The sequence below is a fragment of the Rhinoderma darwinii genome, chromosome 5 (assembly GCF_050947455.1).
Source record: "Rhinoderma darwinii isolate aRhiDar2 chromosome 5, aRhiDar2.hap1, whole genome shotgun sequence".
Lineage (NCBI taxonomy): Eukaryota > Metazoa > Chordata > Amphibia > Anura > Rhinodermatidae > Rhinoderma > Rhinoderma darwinii.
Window position 1 is genome coordinate 203,260,588 of NC_134691.1, and position 23,500 is coordinate 203,284,087.

The following is a 23,500-nucleotide window of genomic DNA, read 5'->3' on the forward strand; positions in this document are numbered from 1 at the left end:
ATATCATGGCCCCCTGCTCCCCGTCGCTCTATACTTACCAGTCCCTGGCATCCTGATACACGCTGCCGCCCTCTTCCTCCTTGATATTTGTCTGGTGGCCGCTTTGGCTGCCAAAGCTCTCCAATTGGTCCTAGTGCGCATGCTGACCCCAGCACGTGCCAAAATAAAATTCTTCTAGACATCCTGATCTATAAGCCCCTGCTGCCCTGGACTCCTTGCCAGAGCAAATTAGTTCCGTTGTGTTCTTAGTGTTCCAAGTGTATCCCTGCAGTCTTGTTTTTGATTTCCTGTATACCGACTTTTTGCTAGTTTTTGACCATCTGTGACTCCCACCTGCCCTGCCCTGACCTTTAGCTATGTGTACCATTATGAACCTCTGCCGCCTGCCCTTAGCTATTTCTACATTTACCGTTATGAACCGCCGCAGCTTACCCTGACCTTTAGCTCTCCAGACCACTCTGCTTCTGTTTACGTCAACCGTCACCAAGGTAGACTACTCTGGTGGTAGCTACCTGGGGTTCCCCTGCAGCAAAGTCCACATCCCTGTACAGTAGTTAGAGGGTGAAGACCAGGGGTTTCCTTAGACTCCGCTCCCCGGAGTAGACCCAAGTCAAATCTCTTGGTGACAAGGAGGGTTCACACCGCCCCCTGCTGGCCCAGTTACAGCCCGTTCTTTGGGCTTCGTGACAGTGTCAATGTAAAAAATATTTTGCACCTTTCAATTGGTAGGCATGTTGTCTAAATTGAATGGTACAAACTCCCTCCAAAAATTATATTTTAATTCAAGGTAGTAATGCAACAAAACAGGAAAAATATGAAAGGCACTGTACGTGTTAGGAATTGTATCAGCTCCAAAGGTCACAATACATATTTTCCAGCAGAGTAAAAATACTCTGTAATTTGTGGTCATTCAGTTTAATAGTACATAAGTACATGTGATGTTAAAAGCTCCCTGTTTATGAACAATTCTCCCATGCACAAATTGGGAGCTTTAGACATTATCGGGGAGATTTATCAAATCTAGTGTAAGGCAAACGTTATGTAGTTGACCATAGCAATAAATCATACCTATATATAATACTGTGCCTGTGTGTATTATATATGGGTATATACTGTACTTGTGTGTATTACATATGGGTATATATTGTACCTGTGTGTATTATATATTCGTATATACTGTACTTGTGTGTATTACATATGGTTATATATTGTACCTATGTGTATTATATATTAGTATATACCGTACTTGTGTGTATTACATATGGGTATATATTGTACCGGTGTGTATTATATATGTGTATACACTGTACCTGTGTGTATTATATATAGGTTTATAATAGACCTGTGTGTATTATATATGGGTTTATACTGTACCTGTGTATATTTTATATGGATATATATTGTACCGGTGTGTATTATATATGTGTATACACTGTACCTGTGTGTATTATATATAGGTTTATAATAGACCTGTGTGTATTATATATAGGTTTATAATAGACCTGTGTGTATTTTACATATGGGTATATATTGTACCTGTGTGTATTATATATTCGTATATACTGTACTTGTGTGTATTACATATGGTTATATATTGTACCTATGTGTATTATATATTAGTATATACCGTACTTGTGTGTATTACATATGGGTATATACTGTACCTGTGTGTATAATATATGGGTATATACTGTACCTGTGTGTATCATATATGGGTTAATATTGTACCTGTGTGTATTATATATGGGAATATACTGTGCTTGTATGTATTATATATCAGTTTATACTGTACCTGTGTATATTATATATGGATATATAGTGTATTATATATGGGTATATACTGTACCTGTGTGCATTATATATGGATATATACTGTACCTGTGTGTATTATATGTGGGTATATTTTGTACCTGTGTATATTATATATGTGTATACACTGTACCTGTGTGTATTATATATGGGTTTATACTGTACCTGTGTATATTATATATGGGTATAGACTGTACCTTTGTGCATTATATATGGGTTTATAATGTACCTGTGTTATACATGGGTTTGTACTGTACCTGTGTGTATTATATATGGGTTTATAATGTACCTGTGTGTACATCCACTGTAATAACTTTAACCTCTAGTATCAGCTGTACTGAAAAATTAAACCGCGGGATGGTTTTCTGTTATTATCTTAAGGCCATAAAAATGTAATTCATAGCAACACTCCAGAGCTGCACAGGGACACCCCCCACCCCAGGGACACTATGGCGACATCTGACCTCTTGGTGACGGATTGCAGCACACAGGGTCCGATGAAACCTGCAGCCAGATAACCTAACCGGAATCTTCTCCAAATTCCAGACACATTCTCCACTGCTTGCTCTGCTGAATGTTGCTTATTGAACATGTCTGTTTAGTCTTGAAGAAAGTAAAAGATTTCCACTTAAAGAGGCTCTGTCACCAGATTTTGCAACCCCTATCTGCTATTGCAGCAGATAGGCGCTGCAATGTAGATTACAGTAACGTTTTTATTTTTAAAAAACGAGCATTTTTGGCCAAGTTATGACCATTTTCGTATTTATGCAAATGAGGCTTGCAAAAGTCCAAGTGGGCGTGTTGAAAAGTAAAAGTACAACTGGGCGTGTATTATGTGCGTACATCGGGGCGTGTTTACTACTTTTACTAGCTGGGCTTTCTGATGAGAAGTATCATCCACTTCTCTTCAGAACGCCCAGCTTCTGGCAGTGCAGATCTGTGACGTCACTCACAGGTCCTGCATCGTGTCGGCACCAGAGGCTACAGATGATTCTGCAGCAGCATCGGCGTTTGCAGGTAAGTCCATGTAGCTACTTACCTGCAAATGCTGATGCTGCTGCAGAATCATCTGTAGCCTCTGGTGCCGACACGATGCAGGACCTGTGAGTGACGTCACAGATCTGCACTGCCAGAAGCTGGGCGTTCTGAAGAGAAGTGGATGATACTTCTCATCAGAAAGCCCAGCTAGTAAAAGTAGTAAACACGCCCCGATGTACGCACATAATACACGCCCAGTTGTACTTTTACTTTTCAACACGCCCAGTTGTACTTTTGCAAGCCTCATTTGCATAAATACGAAAATGGTCATAACTTGGCCAAAAATGCTCGTTTTTTAAAAATAAAAACGTTACTGTAATCTACATTGCAGCGCCTACCTGCTGCAATAGCAGATAGGGGTTGCAAAATCTGGTGACAGAGCCTCTTTAAGAAGAGAGAGACGAGGCAGCACTTCCAGTTGTGGGACTTTGGATCAGGTTCCCTTGAGGCTTGTACCCGCTATTTTGCACTGACCTCCGGTGCTGTGATAATCCTTCCTTGTCTCAAAGATTTTCACTTAAAGAGGCTCTGTCACCACATTATAAGTGGCCTATCTTCTACATAATGTAATCGGCGCTGTAATGTAGATTACAGCAGTGTTTTTTATTTAGGAAAACTATAATTTTTGACGGAGTTATGACCTATTTTAGATTTATTCTAATGAATTTCTTAATGGACAACTGGGTGTGTTTTACTTTTCGCTTCTCTCCATTCATTTACACAGCACATAGTGATCTTACTAGATCACTATGTGCAGCCACATACACACCCATTAATGTTACTGAAGTGTTCTGACAGTGAATAGACCTCACTACCAGCCAGGACGGAATGTCTATTCACAATCCTGACACTTCGCAACGTTTGTGGTTGATTTACAACACAGCAAGCGTATTCTCGCGAGATTACGCTTTAAACTGTCATTTACAGCGAGATTACGCTTGCCTTGATGTAAATCTCACACAAACGCGAAGTGTCAGGATTCTGAATGGACATCACGTCCTGGCTTGTAGTGATGTCTAGTCACTGTCAGGACACTTCAGTAACGTTAATGTGTGTGTATGTGGCTGCACATAGTGAGATCACTATGTGCTATGTAAATTAATGGAGAGAAGTGTATGACGCTGATTGGTCAGCGTCATACACTTCTCTCCACAACGCCCACTTGGTCAAAAAGTAAAACACGCCCAGTTGGGCATTAGGAAAGTCATTAGCATAAAGCTAAAATAGGTCGTAACTCCGTCAAAAGTGATTGTTTTTCTAAATAAAAAACCACTCCTGTAATCTACATTACAGCGCCAATCACATTATGTAGAAGATGGGCCACTTATTATGCGGTGACAGAGCCTCTTTAAGTCCATATCCACATTTGCATTGGAGGCTCGCAGATCCGGCTGGTATTGCTGGAGACTATAGCGCACCATGCTGGGCTATTGTTTCCGGTAAAATCATGGACACCTCGACAGAAAGCCGACGAAAGCCATTATAGTCAATGTGTACCGTTATTCCCTTGTTCTGGTCTTCTGACAGCGCAGAACAATAGAACACACTGACGCAGGCGTGGACATATCCTAACACACCATTGATTAGCAGAGTCTAGAAAGGTGTTTTTCTTCTCCAGACAAAACATCATAATATTCAGGAAATCTTCATATATGAGAAGCAGCACTGTGGGATCTGATAGTCGCGTTACCTGGGGCCAGGTCTGTGTATTTCATAAACTGTGTTCCTTCCTGCACAGCAGTGCAGTGCTTACCGGCAGTCGCTCCAACCAATCAGCTGTTAGTCTACTCACAGCCTACAGCTATCGGCTGCAGGTAAAAACATTTTTACTGGCTCAAACACAAAGATAGTTCTGTGGCCCGACTCTCCTACTTCAGCTCAGCATTCAAGCTCATGTGTAGAAATGCGCACGAGGCTGATTTTAAAGCGAAAAAAATGCCTCTACAGGCGTTATTGCGACCTATGATCAGCGCCTAAATTTGATAACGCCATTGCAGTGTCTGGGTATATCTTGTTATGAAGTATTCTAGAAACTATTTGAAATACTTTTTTCCAAAAAGGAATAATCGCTCTGAAGGACCACCATGGGTGTAATATGGTACCCTTCTCCCCACATGGTCACCAATATAGAATACAACATTTCGGGTTTATAGCGTGGATATTAATTGTTGTAAGACAACATGTCATCTGAATTTTATTAAGGAGTTCTAAGTGGTCCACACACGTCGTTATTTTATTCAAACACAGTAGATTTTGACCATGTGTCAACCATAAAATCCTAAAATAAGATGTAATGTAACATTTTGATGAAATAAATTCTATGGTAATTGTAGTGGTTATATTTTAACAGCTGTTTTACATGATTCAGCTGACTGTAGAAAACCACAATTTTTTTCATAATAAACTTTATGTGCAGTGCTACTGTGCATATCACCGCAAATTGTCATCAATGGCTTGGTTTATGACATTTCCCAGTGGTATTTTTATAATGCCTTGATTTAGAGAATGTTTCCTATGAGCTGTAGTGCATAATATCTATTACTGGTATAGAAAACCCGTTACACGGGTTTGCTAGCAAGAGGATTGCAGTGGTCTGTTAATATATATAAATGCTCCCCATAGCTGCCCCCCACAGTATAATGCCCCCCCATGGCTGCCCCCACACAGTATAATGCTCCCCATAGCTGCCAACACACAGTATAATGCCCCCCATATCCGCTCCTCGCACAGAATAATGCCCCTCATAGCTGCCCCCACAGTATAATACCCCTCATAGCTGCCCCCACAGTATAATGCCCCACATAGCTGCCCCACACAGTATAATGCCCCCCATAGCTTTCCCCACACAGTATAATGCCCCCATAGCTGCCCCCACAGTGTAATGCCCCCCCATAGCTGGTCTCCTAGTGTTTTCCAGTTCCAGTGTTCCCTGTTCCTGTATCCTGTATCCCGTGCTATCCTGGTCATGTGCCGTGCTGTGCTGTGCTGTGCTGTAGTCGTGCTGTGCTGTATCTATCCCTGTCCTGCTGCTCCACGCCTAACGTCTACCCTCTGCCTAGTCCCAGCCGAGCCTGTCTTGCTACTGTCCGAGCTGCCACAGGTCTCTTATAGGAACTGTGGACTGTGACCTGCGCCCTGTTGGCCAGCTGCCATACCGCCAAGACGGTACGGCCCAGTGGGTCCATGAACCCAACGTGACAATACGCTCACGCCATGGACCCTGCTGGTCGATCCAAGACCATGACGACGTCACAAGAGATGCGGGCGGATATGCTAGACCTCCGGTCTCGACAGGACCAACTCCTCCAGGCCTTGAACATTCTCGCACGTTGGCAGGAGGCACGAGCTGCCGTTCCTCCTACTACACCTCCTGGCAGTACTGTTCCTCAGACTACACCTCCTGGCAGTGTTGATCCTCGTTTTTCTTTGCCACTTCCTGACCGCTATGATGGAGACGCAAGTACCTGTCGTGTATTTTTGAATCAGTGCCAGATCCACTTCAGCCTGTATTCTAGGGCATTTTCGTCTGATGGCGCAAGGGTCGCTTTCATAATTTCTCTTCTTACTGGCAGGGCCATTGCATGGGCGAATCCCATCTGGGAGAGACAAGGACCAGAGACCCGTGACTTCCAGGGGTTCCTCCAGACATTTCGCACGGTGATTGAGGAGCCTGGACGAGTCTCCTCTGCAGCGGCTTCCTTGTTGAACCTACGCCAAGGAGACATCTCTTTGGGCGAGTACGCCATCCACTTCCGCACCCTGGCGGGAGAACTGTTGTGGAACAATGAGGCCCTGGTGGCTACATTCTGGCATGGACTGTCTCCTAAAATTAAGGATGAACTTGCCGCTCGAGACCTGCCATCTACCCTGGATGACCTCATCCTTATGGCTGCCCGGATTGATAGAAGGCTCCGAGAACGGCTCCAAGAGGTTCGTCGGGAGGGAGGTCTTCCTAGTCCGGTCCCTACCTTGCAGCAACCCCTGCCGTCCTCAGATGCTGATCCTCCTAAGGATTCTGTGAGGATGGACCAATGTAAGCTATCTACCCAGGAGAGACAACGCAGACACACTTCACTTCGGGACTCTGTCTTTATTGCGGCCTCGGAGGCCATCTTGTGGGTCTGTGTCCCCAAAGCCTAGGGTTGGTAGTAGAGACAACCTTGGGCAAAGAAGGACTCCCGTCTAAATTGTCAATACCCGTGACCATAGTGTCCGGTGAGAAAATGCATCAGGTCTTTGCGTATCTGGACTCTGGATCTGCTGCTAATTTCATTCGTAGAGACCTGGTGGACCTTCTTTAATTACCCACTACCACTATGGAGAGGTTCTCCAGTTGTGCCCTGAGTGTCACATCCGATGCCTGGTGCAGATTTGTTCCACGGTCTTTGGCAGGATTGCCTGGTCATTATGCTGCATTTTCAATATATCCTTTCTCCTTGCCAGAGACTCTGTCCATGTCCGCCTACATTAAAGAGAACTTGGAGAGGGCTTCATACGGAAATCTTCCTCCCCGGCAGGAGCCGGGTTTTTCTTCGTCAAAAAGAAGGATGGCTCCCTGCGGCCTTGTATTGACTACCGGGGTCTCAACCAAATCATGGTGAAAAATAAGTATCCGTTGCCTCTGATCTCTGAACTGTTTGATCGTATAGGTGGTGCCAAGGTTTTTTTCCAAACTAGACCTGCGTGGGACTTACAACCTAATCCGGATTCGCCGGGGTGACGAATGGAAGACTGCATTTAACACCCGTGATGGACACTATGAGTATCTAGTAATACCCTTTGGACTGTGTAATGCTCCCGCGGTCTACCAGGAATTCGTTAATTACATTTTCCGTGACCTCCTCTATGTTTGTGTTGTGGTCTATCTTGATGACATCTTGATTTTATCTCTAGATCCTATGACGCATCAGAGACATGTCCGTCAAGTTTTGCTGCGCTTACGGGAGAATCGTCTGTATGCCAAATTGGAGAAGTGCGTTTTTGAAAAGAATGCGCTACCCTTCCTGGGCTACATTGTCTCGAATAGAGGTCTCAAGCTGGATCCTGAAAAGGTAAAGTCTGTCCTGGAATGGCCACGTCCTCAAGGCTTGAGGGCCATACAGCGCTTTCTGGGATTCGCCAATTTTTATAGACAGTTTATTCCAAACTTCTCCTCATGGACATCTCCTATCTCTAACCTCACTAAGAAGGGCATGAATGTCAAGGTGTGGACTCCTGAGGCAGAGTCTGCATTCAATAGCCTGAAGAGCACCTTCATGTCAGCCTCTATCCTCCATCATCCAGATGTTTCTCTACAGTTCTCGTTGGAGGTGGGTGCATCCTCTGTCGGTGCTGGTGCACTCCTGTTCCAGAGAGATTCCAAGGGCAAGTCAATGGTATGTGCATACTTCTCTAAGCTCTTCTCTTCCGCTGAACGCAACTACTCGATTGGGGATCGGGAGTTACTGGCCATCAAATTGGCCTTGGAGGAGTGGAGACATCTACTAGAGGGCGCAGCTCATCCCATCCTGATTTTTACGGATCTCACCTATCTTCAGACTGCCCAACGGCTGAACCCTCGTTAGGCCAAGTGGTCACTGTTCACTGTCACTGTTCTTTACCAGGTTCCAGTTTTAGCTCCATTATCGCCCGGCCAACAGGAATGTGAGGGCCGATGCCTTGTCCAGCTCTTTTGAGACAGAAGACACCATAGAGATTCCACAGAACATTATTGATCCGTCTTGCATTGTCTCTGTCAATCCCCTGCAAGTTGGGGACATTCCTCCAGGGAGGACTTTTGTGCACCTGGCTGACAGAGGGAGAATCTTCCGCTGGGGACACTCCTCTAGACTGGCAGGTCACGCGGGTACTCTTAAGACCCGGGATCTGATTGCCTGTCATTTCTGGTGGCCCACGCTGCCCAAGGACATTATGGACATGGTTTCTTCCTACTCAGTGTGTGCAGCTAACAAGGTCGCTCACTCCAGACTTGCTGGCCTGCTCCAGCCATTGCCTGTGCTCGATGCTCCCTGGCAGCATATAGCTATGGACTTTATTACTGACCTGCCTCTCTCTGCTGGATGCAGTGCTGTCTGGGTGGTGGTGGATCGATTTTCGAAGATGGCCCACTTCGTTCCTCTGACCGGTCTTCCTTCTGCTCCTCAATTGGCCAAGCTTTTCATCCAACACATCTTCCGCCTGCACGGCTTGCCGCAGCATATTGTGTCTGATCGAGGGGTTCCGTTCACCTCGTAGTTCTGGAGAGCCCTCTGCGGACTTCTAGGTGTAAAGTTGGACTTTTCCTCGGCCTACTCTCCTCAGTCCAATGGTCAGGTCAAGAGGATCAATCAGATCTTGGAGAACTACTTACGCCACTTCATCTCCAAGCAGCATGATGACTGGGTGCAGTTGCTCCCATGGGCTGAATTCTCCTACATTAATCACACCAGCGAGTCCACACAGAAGGCACCGTTTTTTATTGTCTATGGCCAATACCCCCGAATTCCTCTCCCGGTGCTTGATACGTCCGAGGTACCAGCTGCTGACACTGCTTTTAGGGACTTTCTGCAGATCTGGCAGCAGATCGACCACATGAAACGGAAGGCAGACATAAGGAGAAGAAAACCTCCTCAGTTTCTTCCTGGCACGAAGGCCTGGCTGTCCTCCAGGAATATTCGTTTGAGGGTGCCATCATACAAATTTGCTCCCAGGTTCCTCGGACCCTTCGAGATTCTGCAGCAGATCAACCCTGTTGCCTACAAGCTTCAGCTGCCTCCTACCCTCAAGATCCCCAACTCCTTCCATGTCACTCTCCTGAAATCGGTGGTTCTGAACCGCTTTACCAAGACTCCTAGCCCTGTGGTTGCCTCCAGCGGCCTTTCTGATACCTTCGAGGTTAAGGAGATCTTGGACACCAAGAAAGTGAGAGGAAAGACTTTTTATTTGGTGGATTGGAGGGGGTTTGGTCCTGAAGAGAGGTCCTGGGAGCCAGAGGAGAACCTCAATGCTCCTAGCCTTCTGAAGAAATTCCTCTCTCGCTCTGGCCCCAAGAAGAGGGCGTAGGAGGGGGGATACTGTAGCGTTCATGGCTGCGGGCCGTCCGGTTTACTTACCTCCCGATGCCCGCAGCCATGGATCTGTGAGCGTTGGTCCCCATCTCCTTCCTAGGGGATGCCAGTGCTCACTTCAGCTCCGGTCCGCTGTGTCCCATAGAGTGCGCGCGACACGCTCGTGCCCGCTCTTAAACGGCCTGCACGTGCACATGAAAACAATCATCAACATCAACTCACATGATTTCCTGGACTATAAGAAGGCCTCTGCCCTTCTGATCCTTGCCTGAGCGTTGTTTTTCATATCCTAGTTTTTCTAAGCAAATGGCCTCCTAGTGTTTTCCAGTTCCCCTGTACCCTGTTCCTGTATCCTGTATCCCGTGCTATCCTGGTCAAGTGCCGTGCTGTGCTGTAGTCGTGATGTGCTGTATATACGCCTGTCCTGCTGCTCCACGCCTGACGTCTACCCGCTGCCTAGTCCTAGCCGAGCCTGCCTTGCTACTGTCCTAGTTACTACAGGTACCTTATACGAACTCTGGACTGTAACCTGTGCCCTGTTGGCCAGCTGCCATACCGCTAAGGGGGTACGGCCCAGTGGGTCCACGAACCCAACGTGACACCATCCCCGTTCCCACGACGGGTGGAGGATCTTTTGCCTCCTCTGCACTGTGCTTAGTGTGCTGTGAGCGGCTCGGCGAAGGCAGGCAAGATGTAGTGAACTCATCGCGCCTGTCTGCACCGAGTCACTCACATTGCACAGACCGGAGGAGAAGGATCCTCCACCCGGCGGGGGAACAGGGATGGGTAAGTATGTATGTGATTATTTTTCTATTAGGTCCGTACATATGGGGGCATTATACTGTGTATGGGAGGGAGATGGGGCATTATACTGTGTATGGGAGGGAGATGGGGCATTATACTGTGTATCGGAAGGTGGGGGGCATTATACTGTGTATGAGAGGGAGGGAGGCATTATACTGTGTATGGGAGGGGGGCATTATAGCTACACCACTAATCACTCACATCTCCTTCCTCAGTCTTCTGGCTATGGGCGGAGCTAACAGGCGGTTGGGCTGTGGGGGCGGAGCTCTATGTGAGCGGAGCTCTATGTGAGGTTCGGACACCATGTCCTCGGTTATATAATAGATTATGCCGCTTACTATAACTCCCCTATGGCTTTCTGTTTCCTCAAGAATCTTGTGCTATATAATTCTGAGTTTATTTATCAGCCTTTAAACATTTCATATACCTTTTTGTATTTTATCCAACTGTACTGTCATGTAGTATATGTAATGATGGGGGTAGGGAAACAGACAAGTGAGCCCTAATCTATCCGCCACTCAGTCCCTGCCTACTTGCAACGACCCGCCCTAGGCGATGGGGTACAACTGGGTGACGCTCCCTACACTCAATAAGTGAACGACAGACAAACAGACAAGGGAACACAGAACCTAAGGGAAACGGGGCAGTTGCCCACGGCAACACCGTGAGCAACAAGAGTAGTAAACGAGCCGAGTCAAACCAGGAGGGTACGAGGTGCCAAACGCAGAGCAGGAGAGTAGTGAACAAGCCGAGTAAAACCAGGAGAGCACGAGGTACCAAACGCAGAGCAGGAGAGTAGTCAACAAGCCAGGGTCAATACGAAGCAGGGACAAATAGTACAAGAAGCTGCAGCAGGGCCAGGAAACCAACAGAGAAGATTCACAAGCAAGGAGGAACAGGAAAGGCAGGTATAAATAGACAGAGGGCGGGAGCTAGCTCCGTCTGGCCAGGCTGCGATAGGCTCTCCCACTCCTAAGCCTGCCATCCTGAGTGGTGGAAGATGGAGTCAGTCTCACAGACCTAGAAGCAGGCGCAGACTGATTACCTATGGGCGTTGATAAAGAAGCTATGCCTGGCAGATCCTTTACAGTACCCCCCCCTTTTAAGAGGGGCCACCGGACCCTTTCTAAGTGGACCTGGTTTATTGGGGAAATGAAGGTGGAACCTCCTGACCAATATCCCAGCGTGAACATCCCGGGCGGGTACCCACGTCCTCTCCTCAGGCCCGTATCCTCTCCAATGGAACAGGTACTGGAGGGAGCCTTGGACCATCCTGCTGTCCACAATCTTGGTCACCTCGAATTCTACCCCCTCAGGTGTGAGAACAGGGACCGGAGGTTTCCTCGAGGGAGCCAAGGACAGGGAGCAGCGTTTAAGGAGGGAGGCATGAAACGTCATGTACTCGAAAAGATGGGGGCAACTCCAGTCGGAAGGAGACAGGATTGAGGACTTCAATGACCTTGTACGGCCCTATAAACCGGGGAGCAAACTTCTTGGACGGGACTTTCAGGCGCGAATTTTTTGACGATAGCCACACCAGATCCCCGACCATAAACAAGGGGTTAGCAGAACGTCTTCTATCTGCCTGAGTTTTTTGTATGCTCTGGGACGCCTCTAGGTTCTTCTGAACCTGGGCCCAGACTGTGCACAGTTCCCGTTGAACGACTTCTACCTCGAGATTGTTGGAACTACCAGGGGAAACGGAGGAAAACCGCGGATTAAACCCAAAATGACAGAAAAAGGGGGAGACCCCTGACGAGTTACTGACCCGGTTATTAAGGGAAAATTCGGCGAGGGGAATGAATGAGACCCAATCATATTGACAGTCAGAGATAAAACACCTTAAATATTGTTCTAGACACTGATTAGTCCTCTCAGTTTGGCCATTAGTTTCAGGATGGAAGGCAGAGGAGAAGGACAGATCAATCTCCAACTTTTTACAGAAGGCTCTCCAAAACAATGAAACAAATTGTACCCCTCTGTCAGAAACAATATTGACAGGGACCCCATGGAGACGCAGGATGTGTTTGACAAACAAGGTAGCTAACGTCTTAGCATTGGGTAGTTTCTTGAGGGGCACAAAGTGGCACATCTTACTGAAGCGGTCTACTACAACCCACACCACCGACTTGCCTTGAGATGGAGGCAAATCGGTGATAAAATCCATGGAGATATGGGTCCAAGGTCTCTGGGGAATGGGCAAAGAACGTAGTAAGCCCGCTCGTCGGGACCTGGGAGTCTTGGACCTAGCACAAACTTCACAAGCGGCGACGTAGGCCTTAACGTCTTCAGGCAACCCAGGCCACCAATAGTTTCTGGCAATGAGGTGCTTGGTACCCAGGATGCCTGGATGACCAGATAGTGCGGAGTCATGATTTTCCCTAAGTACCCTTAGCCGGAATTGCAGGGGAACAAACAGCTTGTTCTCAGGAAGGTTCCCGGGAGCTGAACCTTGATCAGCCGCAATCTCAGAGACTAAATCAGAATCAATAGAGGAAATGATTATACTTGGAGGCAAAATACAAGCAGGATCTTCCTCCGAAGGAGGGCTGGCCATGAAGCTATGCGACAGTGCATCAGCCTTAATATTTTTAGACCCAGCCCTATAGGTAACCAAAAAGTTGAATCTGGTAAAAAATAACGCCCATCGAGCTTGTCTCGGGTTTAGCCTCCGGGCAGATTCTAGGAAAACCAGATTCTTGTGGTCGGTAAGGACCGATACCTGGTGCCTAGCCCCCTCCAGGAAGTGGCGCCACTCTTCAAATGCCCATTTAATGGCTAAGAGTTTGCGGTTGCCAATATCATAGTTACTCTCAGTGGGTGAAAACTTCCTGGAGAAGTAGGCACAGGGACGGAGATGGGTAAGGGACCTGGTACCCTGGGACAAGACAGCCCCCACTCCCACCTCGGACGCGTCAACCTCCACGATAAACGGCTCCATTTGGTTGGGCTGAACCAGCACCGGGGCCGAGATAAAGCACTTCTTAAGGACCTCAAAAGCCTGGACAGCCTCAGGAGGCCAGTGGAGGAGATCAGCACCTTTGCGAGTGAGATCCGTAAGAGGCTTAGCGATGACCGAGAAGTTAGCAATAAATCTCCTGTAATAATTAGCGAACCCCAGGAAGCACTGTAACGCCTTCAGGGAGGCAGGTTGGACCCATTCCGCCACAACCTGGACCTTGGCGGGGTCCATGCGGAATTCATGAGGAGTGAGGATTTGACCCAAAAATGGTATCTCCTGCACCCCAAACACACATTTTTCGGTCTTCGCAAACAGTTTGTTTTCCCGAAGGACCTGGAGCACCTTCCTGACATGCTCAATGTGGGAGGACCAGTCCTTGGAAAACACAAGTATGTCATCAAGGTACACTACAAGAAATACCCCCAGGTAGTCTCTTAAAATCTCATTTATGAAGTTCTGGAAGACCGCGGGAGCATTACACAACCCAAAGGGCATGACGAGGTATTCGAAATGACCTTCGGGCGTGTTAAACGCAGTCTTCCACTCATCCCCCTCTTTAATGAGGAAAAGGTTATAAGCCCCCCCGTAGATCAAACTTAGAGAACCATTGGGCCCCCTGAACCTGATTAAAGAGATCAGGAATCAAAGGAAGGGGATACTGGTTCCTTACAGTGACCTTATTCATGTTTCTGTAGTCAATGCATGGCCTAAGACCACCATCCTTCTTCCCAACGAAGAAGAAGCCAGCACCTACTGGAGAAGTAGAGGGGCGAATGTAAGCCTTGGCCAGGCATTCCTGGATATACTCTCTCATGGCTTCACGTTCGGGACGAGAGATTAAATATCCTACCCTTAGGGAGCTTAGCTTCTGGTACCAAATCGATAGCGCAATCGTATTCTCTATGAGGGGGTAACACTTCGAAGGCCTCCTTAGAGAAAACATCAGCGAAGTCCTGAACAAACTCAGGTAGCGTGTTCACCTCCTCAGGGGGAGAAATAGAATTAACAGAAAAACATGACGTCAAGCATTCATTACCCCATTTGGTAAGATCCCCAGTATTCCAGTCAAACGTGGGATTATGCAACTGCAACCAGGGAAGGCCTAAAACCAAATCGGACGATAATCCCTGCATTAACAGTACAGAGCACTGCTCCAAATGCATGGAGCCAACAAGGAGTTCAAAAACAGGGGTATGCTGTGTAAAATAACCATTAGCAAGAGGAGTGGAGTCGATACCCACTACCGGGACAGGTTTAGACAAATCAATCAAAGGCATAGCTAGAGACATAGCAAATTCCACAGACATGATATTAGCAGAAGACCCTGAATCCACGAAGGCCCTGACGGTAGCAGACCTACCACCAAAAGAGACCTGAAAGGGAAGCAAGATTTTATTACGTTTCATATTTACGGGAAATACCTGTGCGCCCAAGTGACCTCCCCGATGATCACTTAGGCGCGGAAGTTCCTCCGGCTGCTTATTCTTACGCCCAGGACAGTTCACTTGATGCTTGTCATCCCCACAATAGAAGCAGAGACCATTCTTCCTGCGGAACTCTCTACGTTGTTGGGGGGACACGGAGGCCCCGAGTTGCATAGGTACCTCCGAGTCTTCCGTGGAAGAACGAAGCAACGGAACCTCGGGAGGCATCATGGGGGAGTCAGAGGAGAAAACACCAAGACGTTCCCTGAGACGTCGGTCAAGTCGTACCGCTAAAGCCATAACCTGGTCTAGGGAGTCAGAAGAGGGGTAGCTAACTAGCAGGTCTTTCAGGGCGTTCGACAGGCCCAACCTAAACTGGCAGCTTAAGGCAGGGTCATTCCACCGAGAAGCTACGCACCACTTCCTAAAGTCAGAACAATACTCCTCAACAGGTCTCTTACCCTGACGTAAGGTCACCAGCTGACTCTCGGCAAAGGCAGTCTTGTCAGTCTCGTCATAAATGAGTCCGAGAACAGAAAAGAAAAGATCAACGGAGGAAAGTTCAGGGGCGTCAGGAGCCAAGGAGAAGGCCCATTCTTGGGGCCCCTCCAGGAGCCGGGACATAATTATACCCACCCACTGGCTCTCAGAACCTGAGGAGTGGGACTTTAAGCGAAAATAGAGCCTACAACTCTCCCGAAAGGAGAGAAAAGTCTTCCGGTCCCCTGAGAACCGGTCAGGCAACTTGAGGTGGGGTTCAAGAGGTGAGGTGAGGGGCACTACCATGGTAGCATCAGGCTGGTTGACCCTCTGAGCCAGGCCCTGGACCTGTAGGGAGAGACCCTGCATTTGCTGAGCCAGGGTCTCAAGGGGGTCCATAGTAGTGTCAGGGACCAGGGTAGACTAGGTATATAGGCTTGTGAATATGTAATGATGGGGGTAGGGAAACAGACAAGTGAGCCCTAATCTATCCGCCACTCAGTCCCTGCCTACTTGCAACGACCCGCCCTAGGCGACGGGGTACAACTGGGCGACGGTCCCTACACTCAATAAGTGAACGACAGACAAACAGACAAGGGAACACAGAACCTAAGGGAAACGGGGCAGTTGCCTACGGCAACACCGTGAGCAACAAGAGCAGTAAACGAGCCGAGTCAAACCAGGAGAGTACGAGGTGCCAAACGCAGAGCAGGAGAGTAGTGAACAAGCCGAGTAAAACCAGGCGAGCACGAGGTACCAAACGCAGAGCAGGAGAGTAGTCAACAAGCCAGGGTCAATACGAAGCAGGGACAAATCGTACAAGAAGCTGCAACAGGGCCAGGAAACCAACAGAGAAGATTCACAAGCAAGGAGGAACAGGAAAGGCAGGTATAAATAGACAGAGGGCGGGGGCTAGCTCCGTCTGGCCAGGCTGCGATAGGCTCTCCCACTCCTAAGCCTGCTATCCTGAGTGGTGGAAGATGGAGTCAGTCTCACAGACCTAGAAGCAGGTGCAGACTGATTACCTATGGGCGTTGATAAAGAAGCTGTGCCTGGCAGATCCTTTACAGTATGTGTTAACTTCATTCAACTACTCAGCGGCAGTGGGATTATTAGCCCCTTCCTGCACAAGACATATAAACAGGGATGGCCTTAGGGGTGTGCGACCTCTGCAAGTGCACAGGACACTGCACTTTCCCAGCATGTAGAGGGCGCCAATGGGCAGGCCGTTTGAGTTCTATGTTCTCTGCTCTTGGTTACACACATGGTGGAAACAAGAGCATAGGAAACAAGAGCAGAGGCAGCAAGAGAAGAGGAGGAATCTCCACCCACAGCCCGCACCTGCAAGAAACCTGCCAGAAAATGGAGGAGGTAAGTGTCTGTGTGTGTGTGTGTGTGTGTGTGTGTGTGTGTGTGTGTATATGTCTCTGTGTGTATATGTGTCTGTGTATATAAGTCTCTGTGTTTACATTCCAGTATGTGTGTATACAGTGAAGGAAATAAGTATTTGATCCCTTGCTGATTTTGTAAGTTTGCCCACTGTCAAAGACATGAACAGTCTAGAATTTTTAGGCTAGGTTAATTTTACCAGTGAGAGATAGATTATATTTAAAAAAAAAACAGAAAATCACATAGTCAAAATTATATATATTTATTTGCATTGTGCACAGAGAAATAAGTATTTGATCTCCTACCAACCATTAAGAGTTCAGCCTCCTCCAGACCAGTTACACGCTCCAAATCAACTTGGTGCCTGCATTAAAGACAGCTGTCTTAAATGGTCACCTGTATAAAAGACTCCTGTCCAGAGACTCAATTAATCAGTCTGACTCTAACCTCTACAACATGGGCAAGACCAAAGAGCTTTCTAAGGATGTCAGGGACAAGATCATAGACCTGCACAAGGCTGGAATGGGCTACAAAACCATAAGTAAGACGCTGGGTGAGAAGGAGACAACTGTTGGTGCAATAGTAAGAAAATGGAAGACATACAAAATGACTGTCAATCGACATCGATCTGGGGCTCCATGCAAAATCTCACCTGGTGGGGTATCCTTGATCCTGGGGAAGGTGAGAGCTCAGCCAAAAACTACACGGGGGGAACTTGTTAAGGATCTCAAGGCAGCTGGGACCACAGTCACCAAGAAAACCATTGGTAACACATTACCGTAATGGATTAAAATCCTGCAGTGCCCGCAAGGTCCCCCTGCTCAAGAAGGCGCATGTACAGGCCCGTCTGAAGTTTGCAAATGAACATCTGGATGATTCTGAGAGTGATTGGGAGAAGGTGCTGTGGTCAGATGAGACTAAAATTGAGCTCTTTGGCATTAACTCAACTCGCCGTGTTTGGAGGAAGAGAAATGCTGCCTATGACCCAACGAACTCCATCCCCACTGTCAAGCATGGAGGTGGAAACATTATGTTTTGGGCGTGTTTCTCTGCTAAGGGCACAGGACTACTTCACCGCATCAATGGGAGAATGGATGGAGCCATGTACCGTCAAATCCTGAGTGACAACCTCCTTCCCTCCACCAGGACATTAAAAATGGCTCGTGGCTGGGTCTTCCAGCACGACAATGACCCGAAACATACAGCCAAGGCAACAAAGGAGTGGCTCAAAAAGAAGCACATTAAGGTCTTGGAGTGGCCTAGCCAGTCTCCAGACCTTAATCCCATCGAAAACTTATGGAGGGAGCTGAAGATCTGAGTTGCCAAGCGACAGCCTCGAAATCTTAATGATTTACAGATGATCTGCAAAGAGGAGTGGGCCAAAATTCCATCTAACATGTGTGCAAACTACATCATCAAATACAAAAAACGTCTGACTGCGGTGCTTGCCAACAAGGGTTTTGCCACCAAGTATTAAGTCTTGTTTGCCAAAGGGATCAAATACTTATTTCTCTGTGCATAATGCAAATAAATATATTTCATTTTGACAATGTGATTTTTTTTTTTTTTAATATAATCTATCTCTCACTGGTAAAATTAACCTAGCCTAAAAATTCTAGACTGTTCATGTATTTGACAGTGGGCAAACGTACAAAATCAGCAAGGGATCAAATACTTATTTCCTTCACTGTTTGTATGCCTGTGTGTCTATATATGTGTCTGCGTGTGTATATATGTCTCTGTGAAAGTGTGTGTGTGTGTGTGTGTGTGTGTGTGTGTGTGTATGTATACCTCTGTGTGTGTTTATATGTACCTGTGTGGGTATTGTTATCTGTGGTGTTACATAGGACTGCAGATAACATCTACTGCATTATCTGCACTCGGAGAGTTATGAGAGTTACATAGGACTGCAGGTAAAACGACTTATCTGTACTCAGAGATTTAACAGTGTGTTATTTGTGGTGTTACATAGGACTGCAAGTAACGTCTTCTACATTATATGTATTTAAAGCGTTATCACTGTGTGTTATCTGTGGTCTTACATAGGACTGCAGGTAACATTTACTACATTATCTGTACTGTGTATATATGTGCCTGTGTGGGTATATATGGGTCTGTATGTGAATGTGTCTTTGTGCTTGTATATATGTGTCTTTGTGTATTTGTATATGTTCCTCTCTGTACATTTATGTGCCTGTGTGTCTGTATATATGTGTCTGTATGTCTATATATTTACCTTTATGTATGTATCTATTCCAGAATGTGTGTGTATATCTATTTGCCTGTTTGTCTAATTATCAGACATTATGTATGTACAGCATATATGTTCCAGTATGTCCGCATCTATATATGTGGATAATTTTTGGTTTGTGGAGGGCAGCAATAGAGAGCCCCGCACAGGGCGCCATCCAACCTAAGGCCGGCCCTACATATAAATATGTTGAAAATGTGTGTAGCACTGATTCTGCAGAAACATACGCTTGTGTTTTTTTTAGCCACATCCGCTTTCTTGTGGTGCGAGGCACGTACATGTAACCCTTTTTTGATAATCCTTTTGGAATATTTAGTATGTGGTTGTTCATGATTTATCTAGTGTAGATTGCTTCACATGAAGCTAATGATTGGCCACTATATTTCTGGCTTGAAATAGAGTCTCCTTTAAAAACTTTTACTATGAGAGTGTCCATGAGCCCTAGTATGCTGCTTTCGTGTTTGAACAGCTGTGATACCCTATATAGTCATTCAGAAATTCTATGACTTGAGCCTAGAATTCCTGAGCAAATGCGATGTAATAAGATGCTGGACTTTCTTTTATATTTGGGACTTGGTCTACTTGAACCTGGCCTGACTGTTTGTAGTAAAAGCTCTATTATACGTGCGATTATCGTACAAATTCTTGTATAATCGTTCGAATGTAGGAGATAATCGCCACATTTAACAGCATGCAACGGTCGAATTACGAACGATAAATCGTTGGGTTTCCATGGATAGGTCATCTACCTGAATGAAAGGTTATTGCTCATCGCTGCCACATCCCCCCGTCTAATCAGAAATCTTACAGTTGCTAGCAGTTTAGAGATGAGGTGTGGGCATAAGAGCAATGATCGCAGTAACGACTGAACAGAAAAAATCTTTAGCAACTATTGTCACATGTAATAGACCGTCTTTTCTTTTGAAAGCAAATGACTCGCTAAACCATTACTCGACGCTCTTTGATTAAAGAATATCATCCCATCTAATAGGACCCTAAGATGAGAGCGATGGTGAATATTTTTCTGTGTTATTTGTTCTGGGTAATTAGATAATACTTGTTTTGGTAACTCTATTACCTTTGTAATGGGGCCTATGGGTCCTTTTATCAGCCGTAAAAATGAGCACCGATCAACGAGACATCTCTTTGATCGGTGCTGGTTTGCTCCTTTTACAAGGAGTTATGTATGTGGATGAGCGATAGTTACTACAAATCGCTCATCCATATGCATTTGCATCATGTCGGCAAACATGGCAATGATCGGGAATGAGCGTTCATATGAATGCTCGTTTGCCCAATAATTGGCCTGTGTAAGGCTTCGTTCACATCTGCGTTCAGGTCCCGTTCTGACGTTCCGTCTGGCTTTCCGGCAGAACGGGACCCTGAACAGACACAAACTGACACAAACTGAAACTATAGGTTTCTATTTTCATCACCATTGATTTCCGGTGCCCATGGTTTCCGTTTGTCTCTGTCGTGCACCAGACCCGTTGTTTTGCCGGAAGCAATAGCGTAGACGGAACGTCAGAACGGGACCCCAACGCAGATGTGAACGAAGTCTTAAAGGGCCCTAAATCTACTTGTCATTTACATTTCCTAGATTACACTGTGGCTTATCTGGGATTAGGAGACATTTCTAAAGGATGTAAATCAGATCTTTCAAGATTCTCTATATTAACATTGCTGGTATTGTTCCGTACTGCATTTGATCTGTTGCTCTCAGTTGGATATTTTATGAAAGGATGCTCTTCTTTTAGTAGCTGGAATATTTTAGTGCTTCTCTGATAGTTAAATGTCCTAGAGAATATTCCAAGTAATATACTGTACATTGGGGATGAAAAGCCCCGAAATCATAGTGGTATGTACATACGTATCTCAGATCTGAAATAATATTTTAGTGTAAAGCCCCATCCTCCCCCTCAGCATGACAAGAAATTACTTGTTTTTTTTCCTGGGTATTGAACTCATTTCACTAGTGTGATTGGAGTGATAACATATTTTGTCTCCATTCATCCCAATGGTAAATGGGATCAAGTTTGGCCGCAATATAGCATAGCTTAGTATCGCAGAGATTGTGGAGAACCTTCTACTGCTGTTAAGCGCTCCCTGGCTGGAGGAGGCCACCATGGTATTGACATAATGAAGTATGTTATATACCCATAACACGTGGTATTTAGTATAATTTGTATATAGTCTTTATGCCCTACATATGATATAGGTAGTGTTTACTATACCTGTGTCTTCATTGCAAGTTATCTGCTTACATGAACGCCCAAGTATTTCAATAAGCTTCCACAAGGGAGAAAAGAAAACCTGGACTGCACATCCACTTGCTACACTTGATCTACTGCGGCTCAGAAAAATAAAATGTACGAACCTGAGGAGGTTCTTAGTAAACATTTTGATAAAACTGTATAAGCCCACTTGCCACTTCACGGCGACCTCTTTCAAGTGGGTCCCTATTCTACTATGTGTAGTATCGCATGACAACCAATGCCGCTGCAACACCGCACCTGCAGTGGGAGCAACCCAGGAGACCATCAGCACCCATACTGCCAGTCTAAGCCACCTTAGACTGGAAAAAATGAACAGATGGAAAAAGCTCAACTTTCGTTGTAGTCTCAGGGGCCAACTTAGAACAATTAGGTAGGAACCATTTTTATGCAGTACCAGCACTCCACCCCATTTGGCCCAGGTGTTTTAATAGCAGGAAACGGCATAAAAAGTGTTCCTACCTAATTCTTCTCAGTTGGCCCCTGAGACTACAATTAAAGGTGAGCTTTTTTCATCTGTTCTTTTTTTTTGTGGTATTGTGTGGTAATCATTTGTTGTTGTGGTGCTGTATCTGTGGGGGGATGTGGTCCAGACGTGGCTTTGGATTTAGATTTTTTTGATGGAATGTGACTGTCCTCATTGTAACTGCAATCAAAATCTTTGTTAATTAAGTTTACATATACAGTGAAGGAAATAAGTATTTGATCCCTTGCTGATTTTGTAAGTTTGCCCACTGTCAAAGACATGAACAGTCTAGAATTTTTAGGCTAGGTTAATTTTACCAGTGAGAGATAGATTATATATATAAAAAAAAAAAAGAAAATCACATTGTCAAAATTATATATATTTATTTGCATTATGCACAGAGAAATAAGTATTTGATCCCCTACCAACCATTAAGAGTTCAGCCTCCTCCAGACCAGTTACACGTTCCAAATCAACTTGGTGCCTGCATTAAAGACAGCTGTCTTAAATGGTCACCTATATAAAAGACTCCTGTCCACAGACTCAATTAATCAGTCTGACTCTAAGCTCTACAACATGGGCAAGACCAAAGAGCTTTCTAAGGATGTCAGGGACAAGATCATAGACCTGCACAAGGCTGGAATGGGCTACAAAACCATAAGTAAGACGCTGGGTGAGAAGGAGACAACTGTGCAAAATCTCACCTCGTGGGGTATCCTTGATCCTGAGGAAGGTGAGAGCTCAGCCGAAAACTACACGGGGGGAACTTGTTAATGATCTCAAGGCAGCTGGGACCACAGTCACCAAGAAAACCATTGGTAACACATTACGCTGTAATGGATTAAAATCCTGCAGTGCCCGCAAGGTCCCCCTGCTCAAGAAGGCACATGTACAGGCCCGTCTGAAGTTTGCAAATGAACATCTGGATGATTCTGAGAGTGATTGGGAGAAGGTGCTTGGGAGAAGGTGCTGTGGTCAGATGAGACTAAAATTCAGCTCTTTGGCATTAACTCTACTCGCCATGTTTGGAGGAAGAGAAATGCTGCCGATGACCCAAAGAACACCATCCCCACTGTCAAGCATGGAGGTGGAAACATGTTTTGGGGGTGTTTCTCTGCTAAGGGCACAGGACTACTTCACCGCATCAATGGGAGAATGGATGGAGCCATGTACCGTCAAATCCTGAGTGACAACCTCCTTCCCTCCACCAGGACATTAAAAATGGCTCGTGGCTGGGTCTTCCAGCACGACAATGACGCGAAACATACAGCCAAGGCAACAAAGGAGTGGCTCAGAAAGAAGCACATTAAGGTCATGGAGTGGCCTAGCCAGTCTCCAGACCTTAATCCCATCGAAAACTTATGGAGGGAGCTGAAGATCCGAGTTGCCAAGCGACAGCCTCGAAATCGTAATGATTTACAGATGATCTGCAAAGAGGAGTGGGCCAAAGTTCCATCTAACATGTGTCCAAACCTCATCATCAACTACAAAAAACGTCTGACTGCTGTGCTTCCAAACAAGGGTTTTGCCACCAAGTATTAAGTCTTGTTTGCCAAAG

At 46.1% G+C, this 23,500-nt stretch overlaps 1 protein-coding gene across 2 annotated transcripts in view; it reads left to right on the forward strand.

Moving 5' to 3' along the window:
- The window catches only part of RECK (reversion inducing cysteine rich protein with kazal motifs), a 147,053-nt gene that overhangs the window by 43,773 nt on the left and 79,780 nt on the right, over nucleotides 1-23,500 (forward strand). The window lies entirely within an intron of this gene.